The sequence below is a fragment of the Camelus dromedarius genome, chromosome 35, assembly GCF_036321535.1.
Source record: "Camelus dromedarius isolate mCamDro1 chromosome 35, mCamDro1.pat, whole genome shotgun sequence".
NCBI classification, from domain to species: domain Eukaryota; kingdom Metazoa; phylum Chordata; class Mammalia; order Artiodactyla; family Camelidae; genus Camelus; species Camelus dromedarius.
The window spans coordinates 9,334,858-9,350,301 of NC_087470.1; the positions used below are offsets into that span (position 1 = coordinate 9,334,858).

The 15,444-nt window shown below is 34.1% G+C and overlaps 2 pseudogenes; both read right to left on the reverse strand.

The window, feature by feature from the left end:
* Positions 1 to 406: 406 nt before the first annotated feature.
* On the reverse strand, positions 407 to 1,335 carry LOC116155468 (olfactory receptor 4C16-like; annotated as a pseudogene).
* A 10,007-nt stretch (positions 1,336 to 11,342) lies between these two features.
* On the reverse strand, positions 11,343 to 12,296 carry LOC135320025 (olfactory receptor 4C11-like; annotated as a pseudogene).
* Between the last annotated feature and the right edge of the window lie 3,148 nt (positions 12,297 to 15,444).

Consider the following 15,444-nt stretch of genomic DNA (forward strand, 5'->3'; position numbering starts at 1 on the left):
ACTAAAATATTTAATAAAACCATTTAAAAGAGGGAAAGTCTGCCAGGCTGTGGATATGAGCATTTAAATGTATAACTATACACAGAGGAGACCAGAAGTTAGAATGAAGGAGGGCATGGAAAATATTAAATCAATAGCACTGTAATATTAGGCAGGCAACAGAGGCAGAAACAAAGCAGTGGAAAACATCTGTGGCAATGGACCCTGTATACATGTTTACAGCTGGTGCTGTCTCATCTTGTACGTAACACTGACTGAACACTAATCAGTGTATGTGTTTACTATGCTTATTTTCCTGAATTAAACTAATGCTAATGCCCTATGACAGGATTACATTAATGCCACAATAAGAGATAATATTCTCTAGGGGCTTCTTCTAGATCAATCTAAACTATGAAGCTTCCATTTATCTTTTGTCATCTGAGATCAACTTCTTTCTCCATAACATCCTCATGGCATTTTTTGCTTCTGCATTCCTTAGTGTATAAATCAAAGGGTTAAGAAAAGGTGCCCCAATTGTATAAAACACAGCTATCATCTTATCCATGGGGAAGGTGGTTGCAGGGCATGTGTATATAAATATATAAGGACCAAAGAACAGGATGACCATGATGATGTGGGAGATGCAGGTGGAGAGGGCTTTTCTCCTCCCGTCAGCACTGTGGTTTCTCAGAGAATGCAGGATAACAACATAGGAGACCATCAGCACAAAAAAGCTCCCTGTGCATATGGCCCCAATGTTGGACACCAGGAGTAGGTTGTTCACATAGGTGTCTGTACAGGCAAACTTTAACAAAGGCTGCAGGTCACAAAAATAATGATCACATTGGGACCACAGAAAGGCAAACTTAAGGACAGAAAAACCTGAGCTGAAGAATGCACACAGGCCCCCACCCAGGCCAGGGCCATCAGCCCATCACAGACTCAATGGCTCATGTTGGTCATGTAGTGAAGGGGCTTACAGACAGCCACATAGCAGTCAACAGCCATGAGGATAAGAATGAAGATCTCCAGGCAGCCAAAGAAATGGGATGAAAAGTCTTGAATCATGCACTCACTGAAAGAGATTGTGGTCTTCTTCAAAAGGGCATCCACATTCACTCTAGGGGCTGTTGAAGTAGAGAGAAAGGTATCAGATAAGGATAAGTGGAAAAGGAAGAGGTACATTGGACTCCCAAGTGCCTGGCTGGTCTTGATAGTAGTAATAATCAGAAAGTTACCCAACAGTGTCCCCAGACATAAAAGCAAGAAAGTGACAAATACTATTTTCTTCCTTCCAGGATTCTGGGTCATCCCAAGCAGAGTAAACTCAGTCACATTATTCTTCAACTTCATGATTTCATGAATGAGAAGATGGGATGAGTGTAAAATGGATTATCTGAAAAAGTAAAGAAATTAATATATGGTGTGTTATTTGATATTATGGAATATTTTAAGTAAAAATAAGTACTGCTTATCAGGGATGTTCCAGCTGGAGTTTCCTAATAATGTATATTATATGTTGGTTTCTTAGTAATAACATTTTGTTTTCAATTTGCAATGATGACTTCATAGGATCATTATGAGTCTCATATAAGCTTGTGAATGTTAAACTTTCCTATAAAATTCTTCAAATATAATACCTTGATAGATTTGATGTGATTCTGACTAAATTTATGAGTATATAGTTAATATATGGACTCCATTTTGTTACTTCCTTTGTTATTTTTGGCCATATTTAATATGGCTTTGATTTGCATGTTTGACATTGTGTATTACTCATAATTACAGATATATTTGACTGCCCTTGGTTGTTTATGATATAAATATAAAGTCATACAGCACACTTAACATCTTAAAGAATATCATATTTGCCCATGCATTTCTACTTCTCATATTTGTTATACATATTTATAAAAAGTATTTTATTTATAAATTTATATAATTTCATATAAATATATATACTCATACATTCAGCACAAACTCTCTGCAAGATTCTCCAGTCTGTAAAATGAAATGTTGCCTTTAAATAATCTGTTGCAAACTTCAAGCATGTTTATATTTAGTCCTTGACATATGTGATGAACAGAATGAATGTTCTCAGTTATTTAATGTCTCAAAAGTGCCCATTACTATTTTTTCTTTCTCCAATGTGAAAAGCACATTTTAGAGTACTCAGATTTCTTTGTTACATTTCTAAATGAAAGGAACTTCACTTATTTATTAATAAATAGTTCATGTTTTCTAAATTCAAGGTTTTACTTAAGAATGTTAGATCTGGGCTGGTTTTTTGGGGGGGGGGGAAGATGTCACTCAGCAGTTGGTATAGGACCTGATCATGGTTATATTCCCAGGAGAGTTTGTAATATTCAAGTATTTGAAAACCCCACATACACAGAACAGAGCAGAAAGTCAGAAAAGGGAGGGCAATGTAGGTTTCAAAAAGAATCATAGAAGATAGTAACTGACTTCTTCATTTAATTTGTTTTTGTCCTGGCAAATAATTATTCAAATAATGATAATTTCTTTCAATGAAGGCTTTTTTTCCCCTCTCACATTTGGAAAGAAATATTATCATGGGGTTATTCCAACAAACAAACTTTTTCTTTAGTTCTTTCTTGTGAGAATGATGCTGGCAGTGGTGCTATATACAAGTAAAAATATAAACTGAAATGTAATGCATTTAAATATAAGCTGAAAGACTTACTTATTCCATTGTACTTCTCCTAAATGCCATCTAGTCTTCAGTACATTGTCTTGAAAGTTGTAAGCAGCCAGAGCACAGATTATGATTGATCACATGGGCACAAGGTTTCCCTTCAATATGTTTTCCTCTCCTGTGGTGAATTGTCTTCCCTTCAACAGAGATGAAATATCCTTCATTTCTGCAAACAAACAAAAACTCTTGAGCAAACATCTAGTGAATTTTTCAGTTTGGGTTTCCAAGTATTAAAAAATAAAATCTCTAGATATTTGCATAATCCTAATCTATAAGGAAACTGAGTCTTATTAATCATTACAATGAGATCCTTTCATTTATTAATTTAAAAGAGTGATGTATTATAAAGTATTGACACTTGAAAATATGCCAGGCATTGGAAGCAATTTGATGTAAAAGTCTGTGTCACTTCAGTATTTCATGATGTTGGCCACTGCATTGAGTGTACAGTTTTGGTTTGTATGTTATCAAGTCTAATTTACTATCACTTTCCAGGACAAACTTACTTTTTTTTTTTAATTTTGGACTTTCAGATTTAAGGTAAATTAAGAATTATAAACACATATGGTCATATTGGCTCATTAATAATTGTGTGTCCTTATCAAATATTTAATCAGTGGGTTCAAAAATACATTAAATGTCTCCACCCAAATCTGCAGCCATAAAGCCCATTTTTATGTATTGATGTTCCAAATAATTCAGACTACTTTAGTATTAAGTAATTTATTTGAAAAACATTTCCTGTGCCCTCAAGTACATTTCAGGGATGCACATTGTATTTTGAAAGGGGTTATTAACCTATTTTGTAATCTGCAGTACTTCACAATCAAGAAAAGGAAGACTGTAGTTCTCAAGTGAACCATGTGGAAGTCTTTGTGTAACCAGGGTGTGTTCATGATGCCATGTGAGCAGGTAAAGATTAGCATGTGTATTAGGTGGGGTCTCCATGATGGAAGTAATGTTGTAGCCAGGGATTAAAAATAAATAGGTGCAGAGTATCCAAACTCAGCTTGCCTTCTTCTTTCTTCCTGAAATGCCTTTCCATATCTAGTTGATTCAACCTTCCAGGAAATTGAGAACCACACTTCTAAGAAATGTCCTCTGGATGGCTTTCAGTTATTGCCTATGAGAAATTAAATTCACACCTCTGCTCTCTAAAGTCTTTCTCTGTAACTTTTCTTATAGCAGTCTGTATTGTTGTTTATAACAAGAATGTGTATGCTTCTTTTAGCTTCTTTTTTGGAATAAGTATGTCAAAAAACTATGTGCTATTCAGATGTTATTCTCCACAGTTCCGACCCAATGCCTTGTACAGTGTAGATGCTCAGTAAAATCTTTTAACTTAAATATTTCCTGTAACCGCATAAAAGGTAATATTTATCTCACTTTTTTAGCATTATGCTGACTATAATCCACATTAGTATCATTAATTTACTGGGATCTCCTATCCATAGTGCATGGTAAGTAGAAAAATATGCCCCAATTTCATATAGCCAAAATAAAAAAAAATATAAAGATGAAAATAATCTATTACTTACTGTTAGAAGACTCTCTGAATTAGCATCAAGTCTGCCTATCCTTTTTTGTTATTAGCTTACATACAGAACACTGGGGAAAAAAAACAGATTCCTTTTTGCATTCCAAAGGGAATATTTTAAGACTTAATGCTGTAAGGTACTAGCATAATAGAAAGTTAATTCCCCAAAGTTTCTCCCTAGTCAGCTTCATCCCAGATATAATAACTCAACTTCTGTTTGTCCAGTTAGCCTATAAGAATAGCAAGTTAATCCATCTCATACTCAGGAACCAGATGCAAAGATTTTGTTTGTAATTACTATTACATTAGTTACTATTTTCCTCTGTCTGAAAAAAAAAGTATCAGGGAAAAAGGAAAAAGAGAGAGGTGGAGAATAGGAAGAAGAAAAAATTATATCACTGGTAGAGGAGAAAATAGAACACCAAGAAACTATTATGCTCCCACCCAGGGCCCTAAGTTATGCACCCCTGCATTAGGAAAAAACTTTTCAGGCCTTTATATCTTTGTCTTCCTAGTTCCAATATTTTTTGTGCAGGTACAATCCAGAGATGGCACTATGATGTCTAAAACCTGAGACATCCCCCACCAAGGAACCATAGATGAATAGCAACTGGTCTGATGATTAATATGTATATCAAGCTATTTTTGCAAACTGAATATATATCTTATATTTTTCAAATTTATTTTTATGTTAGTAAAAAGACATATTAAAGGAAATAACTTATTGAAATAATTGTTTTCATCAAATATTTATTGACTAGCTTTCATAAAATAGGCCTTGTGTTGTTTTCATATGCTGAGTATTGTAAATAATGCCACAATAAAGATAAGAATATAGCTAACTCTTTGCATTCCCGATATCAATGCAATTGTGTATACAGACCCAGAGATGGAAAGTTGAATCATATGCTAATATTATTTTTCAATTTTTGGAGGAACCACCATACTGTTTTTCTTAATGTTGTATTATTTTACATTGCCACCAGCAGTGTACAAGGGTTCTGGTTTTTTGACATGTGTGCCAACACTTGATCTTTGTTATTTTGATACATCCATACTACTCCAAGTGAGGTGATATTTCATTGTAGTTTGGATTGCATTTCCCTGACAATTAATTATGTTGACTATGTATTCATATACCAGTTGGCAGTTTTTTGTGTCTTCTTTGGAGAATAGTCTATTCAAGTTCTCTGTTCATTTATTAATTCATTTGTTAATTCTTTGCTGTTGAGTTGTGGGATTTTTTTGGTATATTTTCAGTTTTAATCTGTTATTGGGTATGTGATTTACAAATAGTGTCCCCCATCCTGTAGGCTGATTTTCCGCCGGGCTTGTGGTTTCCTTTATGATGGTTAGTGACACCTCACTTGCCTAAATTTGACTTTGTTCCTTTTGCTTTTGTGTCTTTTCCAGAAATTACTGCCAAGCCTAATGTCATGAAGGTTTTCACCTCTCTTTTCCTCAGGGAGTTTTGTGGTTCCAGTTCCTACATTGGAGTCTTTAATCCACTTTGAATTGATTTTGTATATGGTGTAACATAAGGATACAATTTCTTTCATATGATTTCCTTATCCAGTTTCTCAGTGTATTTGTTAAAGAGATTCTCCTTTCCCCAGTGTGTATTCTTAGCTTACTTGTCAAAGAGCTGTTTATGGTGTATGCTTGGGTTTTTGGGTATCTATTGTGTGCCATTGGTTTGTGCATTTGTTTTTATGCCTCTATCATACTGCTTTAATTGTTGTAGCTTTTTAATAAATTTTGAAATCAGGAAACATGATAGCTCTATTTTTATTTTTTCCTCAATGCAGCATTGGCCAACTGGGGATATTGGTAGTTTCATATGATTTTTAGGGTTTTTTTAATTTCTATGAAAAATGGCATCGGAATGTTGATAGGGAGTGCATTAACTCTGCAGATCAGTTTGGATAGCACAGGCATTTTAACAATAGTAAGTCTTCCAAAGTATGAACACATGTGCCTATTTATTTTGTCTTTTTATTTCATTTTTTATTTTATTTCATAAACTATTTTCATTAATGACTTGCTGTTTTCAGTGTAATATTTTACCGTTTGACAGGTTTATTTTTTAAGTGTTATTTCCATGCTATTGTAAAGGGATTGTTTTCTTAACTTCATTTTCAGAAAATTTGCTGTCAGTGTATATCAAAGCAATTATTATTTTTTATATTGATTTTAAATATACAAATTGTTGTATTCTTTAGTAGTTCCAATAATTGTTTCTTGTAGAGTGTTTTGGATTTTCTACATATGAGATCATGTCATCTGTAAGCAGGTGTAATTTTTTTCTCCTTTGGTGGTTAGGAAGCCTTTTATTTCTTGTCTAATTGCTCTGGTTTGGACTTATAGTACTATATTGAATGAAAGTAGTGAATATGGGAACCTTGGCCTTATTCCTGATCTTGGAAGAAAATCTCTTAGTTTTTCACCATTGAGTATGATGTGAGCTATGGGCTTTTAATTTATGACCTTCACTGTAGCAAGTTCAGTTCTTACTATTCCTATTTTGGTGAGAATTGTTATCATAAAGTTAATGTTGAATACTATCAATTATTATTGCTACATCTGTTTAGATGATAATGAAGTCTTTAACTTCTATTCTGTTAACGTGCTGTAACACACTAATTAATTGGCCTGTGATGAACCAATCTTACATTCCAGGGATTAGTTCCAATCGGTCATGGGGTATACTCTCAGTGTGCTGTGTCTTTCAGCTAGCTAGTGATTTGTTTAGGATTTTGTGCCTACTTTCACCAGGGATATAGGTCTGTAATTTTCCTTTCTTATGATGCCTTTGTCTGCCTTTGGAAACAGGGTGATATTGGCCTCATAAAGAAGAGTTTGCAATTGTTTCCTCTATTTTTGGAAGAGTTGTATTAATTCTTCTTTAAGTGTTTGGTAGAATTCACCTGTGAAGCTATCTAGTTCTGGGCTTTTCTCTGTTGAAAGGTTTTGATTCACTAATTCAATTGATTCACAAATTCAATGTCCAATTGTTATTGTTTTGTTCAGTCTTCTTATTTCTTCTTTATTTAGTTTCGGTAAGTTGCTATCATCTAGAGAATTAGACACTTCTTCTGGATTATTTACTGGTTAGTAGTTGTTCACAGTAGCCTCGTGATCTTTTTTTTTTAAATTTCTGTGGCATTGGCTGTAACATCTCTTCTTCCTTTTTTTTTTTTATCTGATTTGATTTTTCTTTTTAAATTTGTTAATCTCTTTAAGGGTCTGTTGATTTGTCTGACTTTTCAAAGAATCAACTCTCTTTTTTTGGGGGGGTTGTAATGCTCTGAAAATATCCACCAAATCTAGTTTTTCTATTGTATTATTTAATTTCTCTGTTGCCTTGTTTATCTTCTACCTGGAAGATCTTTCTAGAGATGTTAATGCCATGTTAAAATCTCCAATTATGATTGTATTCCCATCAATATCCCCCTTTATCTCTGTTAGTAATTCTTGTATGTACTTAGTGCTCCTATATTGGGTGCATATATATTAATGAGTGTAATATCATTATAAAATTTCCTTCTTTATCTTTCTTTATGGCCTTTGTTTTAAAGTCTATTTTTTCTGAAATCAGTACTGCAACACCTGCTTTTTTGGCTTTTCCATTTGCATGGAATATCCTTTTCCATCCTTTCACTCTCAATCTACATGTGTCCTTCTCCCTAAAGTGGGTCTCTTGTATGCAGCATATTGAAGGTTCTTCCTTTATTAACCAGTATGCCACTCTATGTCTTTTGACTGGAGCATTTAGTCTATTAACATTTAGAGTAATTAATGATAGATGTGTGTTTATTGTCATTTTGAACTTATCTTTGCAGTTGAATTGGTATATCCGCTTTGTTCCTTTCTTTTTCCTTTTGTGGTTTGTTATTTTCCTTTGTATTATCATGGGTTTTATTTAATTTTTGTGAATCCCTTGTAAGTTTTTGGCTTATGGTTACCTTTTTTTTGTAAATCTATTAGCCCATTACTATAACTATCACCACTCCTATTCAACATAGTCCTGGAAGTCCTAGCCACAGCAATCAGGCAAGAGAAAGAAATAAAAGGGATCCAAATTGGAAAAGAAGAGGTAAAAGTGTCACTATATGCTGATGACATGTTACTATATATAGAAAACCCTAAAAGGTCCACAAAAAAGCTACTAGAACTGATTGAAGAATTCAGTAAGGTAGCAGGTTACAAAATTAACATTCAAAAATCAGTTGCATTTCTTTACACTAATGATGAATCAACAGAAAAAGAAAGTAAAGAAACAATCCCCTTTAAAATAGCACCCAAAGTAATAAAACATCTGGGAGTAAATCTAACCAATGAGGTGAAAGAATTATACACAGAAAACTATAAACCATTGATGAAGGAAATTAAAGAAGACTTTAAAAAATGGAAATATATCCCATGCTCTTGGATTGGAAGAATCAATATTGTTAAAATGGTCACACTGCCCATGGCAATCTACAGATTTAATGCAATCCCTATCCAATTACCCAGGACATATTTCACAGAACTAGAACAAATCATAATAAAATTTATATGGAACCATCAAAGACCTAGAATTGCCAAAGCATTACTGAAGAGAAAGAAAGAGGCTGGAGGAATAACTCCCCCAGACTTCAGATAATACTTTAGAGCTACGATCATCAAGACAGCATGGTATTGGTACAAAAACAGACATATAGACCAATGGAACAGAATAGAGAGCCCAGAAATGAGCCCACAAACTTCTGGTCAACTCATCTTCAACAAAGGAGGCAAGGATATACAATGGAATAAAGACAATCTCTTCAGCAAATGGTGTTGGGAAAACTGGACAGCAGCATGTAAAGCAATGAAGCTAGAACACTCCCTTACACCATATACAAAAATCAAGTCAAAATGGATCAAAGACTTAAACATAAGACAAGATACAATAAACCTCCTAGAGGAAAACATAGGCAAAACATTATCTGACATACATTTCAATTTTCTAGAAGAAATAAAAGCAAAAATAAACAAATGGGACCTAGTGAAAGTTACAAGCTTCTACACAGCAAAGGAAACCAGAAATAATAGAAGAAGAAAACCTACGGAATGGGAGAAAATTTTTGCAAATGAAACTGACAAAGGCTTGATCTCCATAATATATAAGCAGCTCATTTGACTCAATAAGAAAAAAATAAACAACCCATTCCAAAATTGGGCAGAAGACCTAAACAAGCAATTCTCTAAGGAAGACATACAAATGATCAAAAAGTACATGAAAAAAATGCTCAATATCACTAATTATCAGAGAAATGCAAATCAAAACTACAATGAGGTATCACCTCACACCAGTCAGAATGGCCATCATTCAAAAATCCACAAATGACAAATGCTGGAGAGGCTGTGGAGAAAGGGGAACCCTCCTACACTGCTGGTGGGAATGCAGTTTGGGGCAGCCACTATGGAAAACAGTGTGGAGATTCCTCAAAAGACTAGGAATAGACTTACCATATGACCCAGGAATCTCACTCCTGGGCTTGTATCCAGAAGGAACCCTACTTCAGGATGACACCTGCACCCCAATGTTCATAGAAGCATTGTTTACAATAGCCAAAACATGGAAACAGCCTAAATGTCCATCAACAGGTGACTGGATAAAGAAGTAGTGGTATATTTATACAATGGAATACTACTCAGCCATAAAAACTGACCACATAATGGCATTTGCAGCAACATGAATGCTCCTGGAGAATGTCATTCTAAGTGAAGTAAGCCAGAAAGAGAAAGAAAAATACCATATGAGATCGCTCATATGTGGAATCTAAAAAACAAAAACAAAAACAAACAAAAACAAGGCATAAATACAGGAAAAAAATAGACTCATAGACAGAGAATACAGACTTGTGGTTGCCAGGGGGGTGGAGGGTGGGAAGGGATAGACTGGGATTTCAAAATTGTAGAATAGATAAAGAAGATTACACTGTATAGCACAGGGAAATATACACAAAATGTTATGATAACTCACAGAGAAAAAAATGTGACAATGAGTGTGTATTTGTCCATGAATGAATGAAAAATTGTACTGAACACTGGAATTTGACACAACATTGTAAAAAGATTATCAATAAAAAATGTTAAAAAATAGAAAGCAGCTTCTTGCTGCAGAAATGGGTCTTTTCTAAGTCCACTAACTAGAGACAAGCACAGTGAGTATTTCCAGAATGCCTTGTGTGCTTTCTTATATTTAACCGATATAACCCAACTTTAAATAAAATAATATAATACACTTTTTTCTTCATACCATGTTCTACCTTTCTGTACTTCAGTTTCAGAAAATATGTTGCATGTTCCCTATATTTTTAAGTTTTTTTAGTTGACATAAATTATTTTACTTTTTAGCCTCATTGAGTTATAAACTTCTATTATTGTAGCTTATTTTCAGATGTATGATCATCCATAAATAAAGTGTGGCTAGTGTTCTATAATTTGTGTCATATCAGTCACATAAAGATCTCAAGGTGTTTGTAACACTATGTTTATAGATACATAAGTATATACATATATGTATAGTCTCAGTTATCTTAATAACCAAAGGAAACAATAAGAAAATTATTTTAAAATGCCATTATATATAAAATAGCATTTGATTCAATAATATTAAATATTTCAAAAATAAAATGATGTCATAATGAAGTTGATTGATACATAAAGTTAATTTTCTTGCTCTGGAAATATTCAAGAGAAAACAAGAGACCTAATTTGAAATGCATGATAGTGGGGATTGCAAATTATAGAGTACTAGCTACATTTTCTTTGAGGATGATCATGTGTTTGCAAGGTTGTGATTATATAAATGTATTTTTTCTTATCAAGCATAGTGTAGACCGTGTTGTGAGTTGTATTTTACAACCAGTCATGCCAGAACTCTCAGGCAATGCAAGAGTCAGGCTGAAAATGTGAGGGAAGCTACTAATCTGAGGTCAGAGGTACAAAAAGAAGTAAGAAAATCTGGTGCAGTGTAAAAGATTGTATGGAGGAGTGATGAGATACACTATTATGTTTTTTTATCTGTACAGATTCAGCCAAACTATGACTTAATAACTAATTAAACAAGCCCTCAATTCATCTTTTGCTTTCTGATGTGATTTTGACATGCCATAACTTTCTCATGGCGTTTTTCACTTCTGCATTCCTCAGTGTGTAGATGATTGAATTGAGAAAGGGTGTTCCGATAGTATAAAATACTGCCACCATCTTGTCCATGGGGAAAGTGGTTGGGGTGGTGTGTATACATAAATATACGTGGACCAAAGAATAAGATGACTGCAATGATGTGGAAAGTGCAATTGGAGAGAGCTTTCTTCCTCGCTTCTGCACTGTGGTTTTGCAGGGAATGCAGAATAATAATGTAAGAGGTCATCAGAATTACAAAACTGCTGGAGCAAATGGCCCCACTGTTAGTTGCCAACAGCAGATTGATCACATAGGTGTCCATGCAGGCAAGTTTCAACAAAGGCTGCAAGTCACAGCAATAGCGATCAATCAGATTGGGTCCACAGAAGGGCAGTCTCAAGGCCAAGACAATCTGAGCCATGGAATGTATAAAAGACCCTATCCATGCAAGAGTGATCAGGATAATGCAGACCTGGCGGCTCATGATAGTTGGGTAACGCAAGGGTTTGCAGATGGCCACGTAACAGTCAACAGCCACGAGGATGAGAACAAAGATCTCCATGCAGCCAAAGAAATGTAGTGCAAATCCTTGGGTCATGCACTCATTGTAAGATATGACTTTTTTTGGCAGACAGGCCATCCACAATTAGTCCGGGGGCTGTGGAAGTTGAAAAGCAGTTATCAGCCAAGGACAAATAAAATAGGAAGAAGTACGTGGGGCTCCCAAGTATCCGGCTGGACTTGATGGTCATGATAATAAACAAATTCCCCACCAAGGTTCCCACATAGAAAATGAAGAAGATTACAGACACCATTTTCTGCCTCATAGGATCTGGTGTCAATCCTAAGATTATGAACTCAGTTACACTGTTATTTGGCTGCATTGTTTCAATCAAAGTGAGAAAGTACAGATTAAAAGTAATAAATCTGCAAAGGAAAAAAAATTAAGACATGAATACTATAGTTGGAGGTCAAATGCATGTGCTCATTCATGGAACTGCCACTTTCCAGTGGGTAATCACTTACTTTCCATGTTGTTTATTCCTGAATAAAATGAAAATCATGACATTTATTCTGTCTACTTAACTGATTGCTTATGGAAACAGTGATACATTTAAATAATGAGAAAATAAATGATTCTTCAGGTATAATAAATATGACTTTAGGGGATTTGGCATGTGGATAATTTCCTGGGCAGAATTTTTTTTCCCAGTTTTCAGCAAAGACCTAGTAAGATAACATGTTGCAAAAAAAGGGAAAATTTATGCATGACTTACCCTAATATGCTTTCGCATTACTTGAACCTGCTAGGCCATTTATAAAATAACTTCTAGTAAATATTCTGAACATTCAAAGAATTATGTTTTAATATTTGATAGTTAATTAAGCTTCCTTAATTAAACCTGAAGATACACACACACATACACACACACACACACACACACACACACACACACACACACACACACACACACACAAGTGGGTGGAGGGGGCGAGAGGGAGAAGTAAGTGAACGGAAGAGAAACATAGTTTTAGCAATGAACACTCAGTTGGTTCAGCACATCTTGCAATTTACTTTAATCTTTTGCCTTTGACTAAGCTGATTTCTTTTTACTTTACCTCTCAAACATTTCCAGTTGTTTACTGTTACAAATTCAGCTTTTATCATTAAACTTTGTACTTTTAAAATCATACTGTTTTGTTCAAAGTTAAATTCTTCCCCTTATTCATTATTTTTCTGAGTCTGTCAACATTTTCTTAAAAGGAGATGCTACGGCACAAAGATGAATAGAGCGAGAACATTTGTCATACATCTGAATAGTATTTCAACTTTTATTCCTGTTAAGCACCAGAAAATATGGAAAATTAGCTCAGGATGCCCCAAGTTATAGAAACTTCAATAGAATTGTTTGGATCTATATTCTTGAGTGTCCCAAACCCTGACTTCAGTAAGAGAAGATGGAAAAAGGAAAGAAATTATTATTTATTCATATATACCAAATGATGGGCAAATATTTTTATGTACTTCATCACAAGTATTTTCCAAATAATAGTGCAGTTAAGAGCATAGCATAAGTGTCAAACTGGTAAAATATATTTATGGCATAAATACCAGAAAAAAGCATAATTTCCTCAAATATAAGTGAATTTCAGAGATCAGTCTTTTAAAACACAGCACACGTGAATTAAAGCAAAATAACTAATTTCAAAAGAAACATTATTAAAAATAATTAAGCATATGAAAATATGCTCAACTTCATTCTAGTTAAATAAGTTCATATTTAAATCCCAAACAGATATCTTTCTACACATTGAACTAGCAAAATGATCCTCTAATAAGAGTCTTTTAAATAGTGCTGAAAATGATGTGGAAAAAATCTCAAGACTTTTTTGCTAGATATTTAAGTGGGAGCAGTCTTTATGAAGTGATTTCCAACATTGATGATATTACAACTGTATACAGTCATAGGTCTAGTGATTCTATTTGCTATAGATAACCTCATTCACAGGCACAAAGGTAATCACTGCAGCCGCTTTTGTGGTAGCAAAAGATAGGAAACAACTTCAGTGCCTATCAGAAGTGAGCTAAATAAATCAGGGACCAACTCATCGTTGAATCAATCATCAACCAAAATGAAGCAGATATATATGCAACAGTTTCTAAAATACACTGTAAAGTGGAAGAGTTCAAAACTGTGTGCTTAGGATGGTAATATTTGTATCAACAGCAGAATAATGTAGATCACATATAGATACATTCATATAAATTACTTTTAGGAGCGCACCAAAATAGCATGAAATTTGTGGTCTCTGAATGGGAAAATTGCATCTTGGTATCAAAGTTGGGGGATGACCCACCTTTTAAAATATTCCCTTTGGTAATATTTTAATACATGTCATAATTATGCTGCATTAAAAATAAAACTTTTAAAAACTTTATCTTAGTAAATAATTTGTTTATATTTGCATATTACTACAACAGCTATCTTCTAATGTAGGCAGTAGGGATAGTGAAATTCTTAGAGCAATATTAAGATCTAGGAATTTGAATGAGAGATTGTGAGTCAGCTCAACAAATTTCAAAAAGTTTTCAAAATACGTGTTTTTCACAACTCTTCAGCAATCAGAAATGAAAACTAGTTTGCAGTTTCTAACAACTATTATGCCGTAATTGTCTTTATATTTATCCATATATCTATCTGTATCCAGATACAGATGGACACTGACACACTTGTATATTTAACTAACTTATATGTATATGAATGATAATGTAAGAATGGCATAACTTAGAATGAAGTAACACAAGGAAAGAGAGTTTTATCTCTTTACTGCCAAATTTAAGATTTTACAAAAAAGTAGGTGTTTAATAGTAAATATTTGTTGCATGAATGAATTAAGAGAATTTCCCATAGATACAATTCAATCATGTTTGACACCATTCTGTACTCAGTTACCCATTGATAAAGGAGAATTGTGTTCTGCTATATATACTGCAAAATCATCATATTCGTGGAGCATTTCCTGAAACGCTCAAGTAGCAATATTTCTATTTGGTTATCTCTCACACCACGTCTACCAGTAGTAGTGCCTATTTCCATCAGGTGCTGTGTGCACCTTTTTATTCCCATCTGCTCATTCGAGATTGTAAAACACTTTTAGGTTCCCTAAAACTACACGTCTGCAAGTGCCTTAGAAAACTTACCAGTTATGATAAGAGCTTATGTAGAAGTTAGGATGTTCACTGGGACCCAGGATCTCTATGATCTCACAAAGGGGCTTAGCTTCTGACCTGCATGCCAATCTGAGTTGATCCCAGATTCATTGCACACTTTCTGAAATCCACTCTCACACGAGATTTTGACTGAAAAAAAAAAAAAGCTTCCCTTTTGTATTCCCTGAAGGACTATTTAAGTATGACTGATGCAAAATATAGGAGTCTGGGGAAAGTCATTCCCTAAAGTGTGCCTCCCATTCCAATTGAAAAACAGATGTTATAAAGAACTTAACATTTATTATACGTTATTAGATTATGAAAAAATAAAGGTGGACT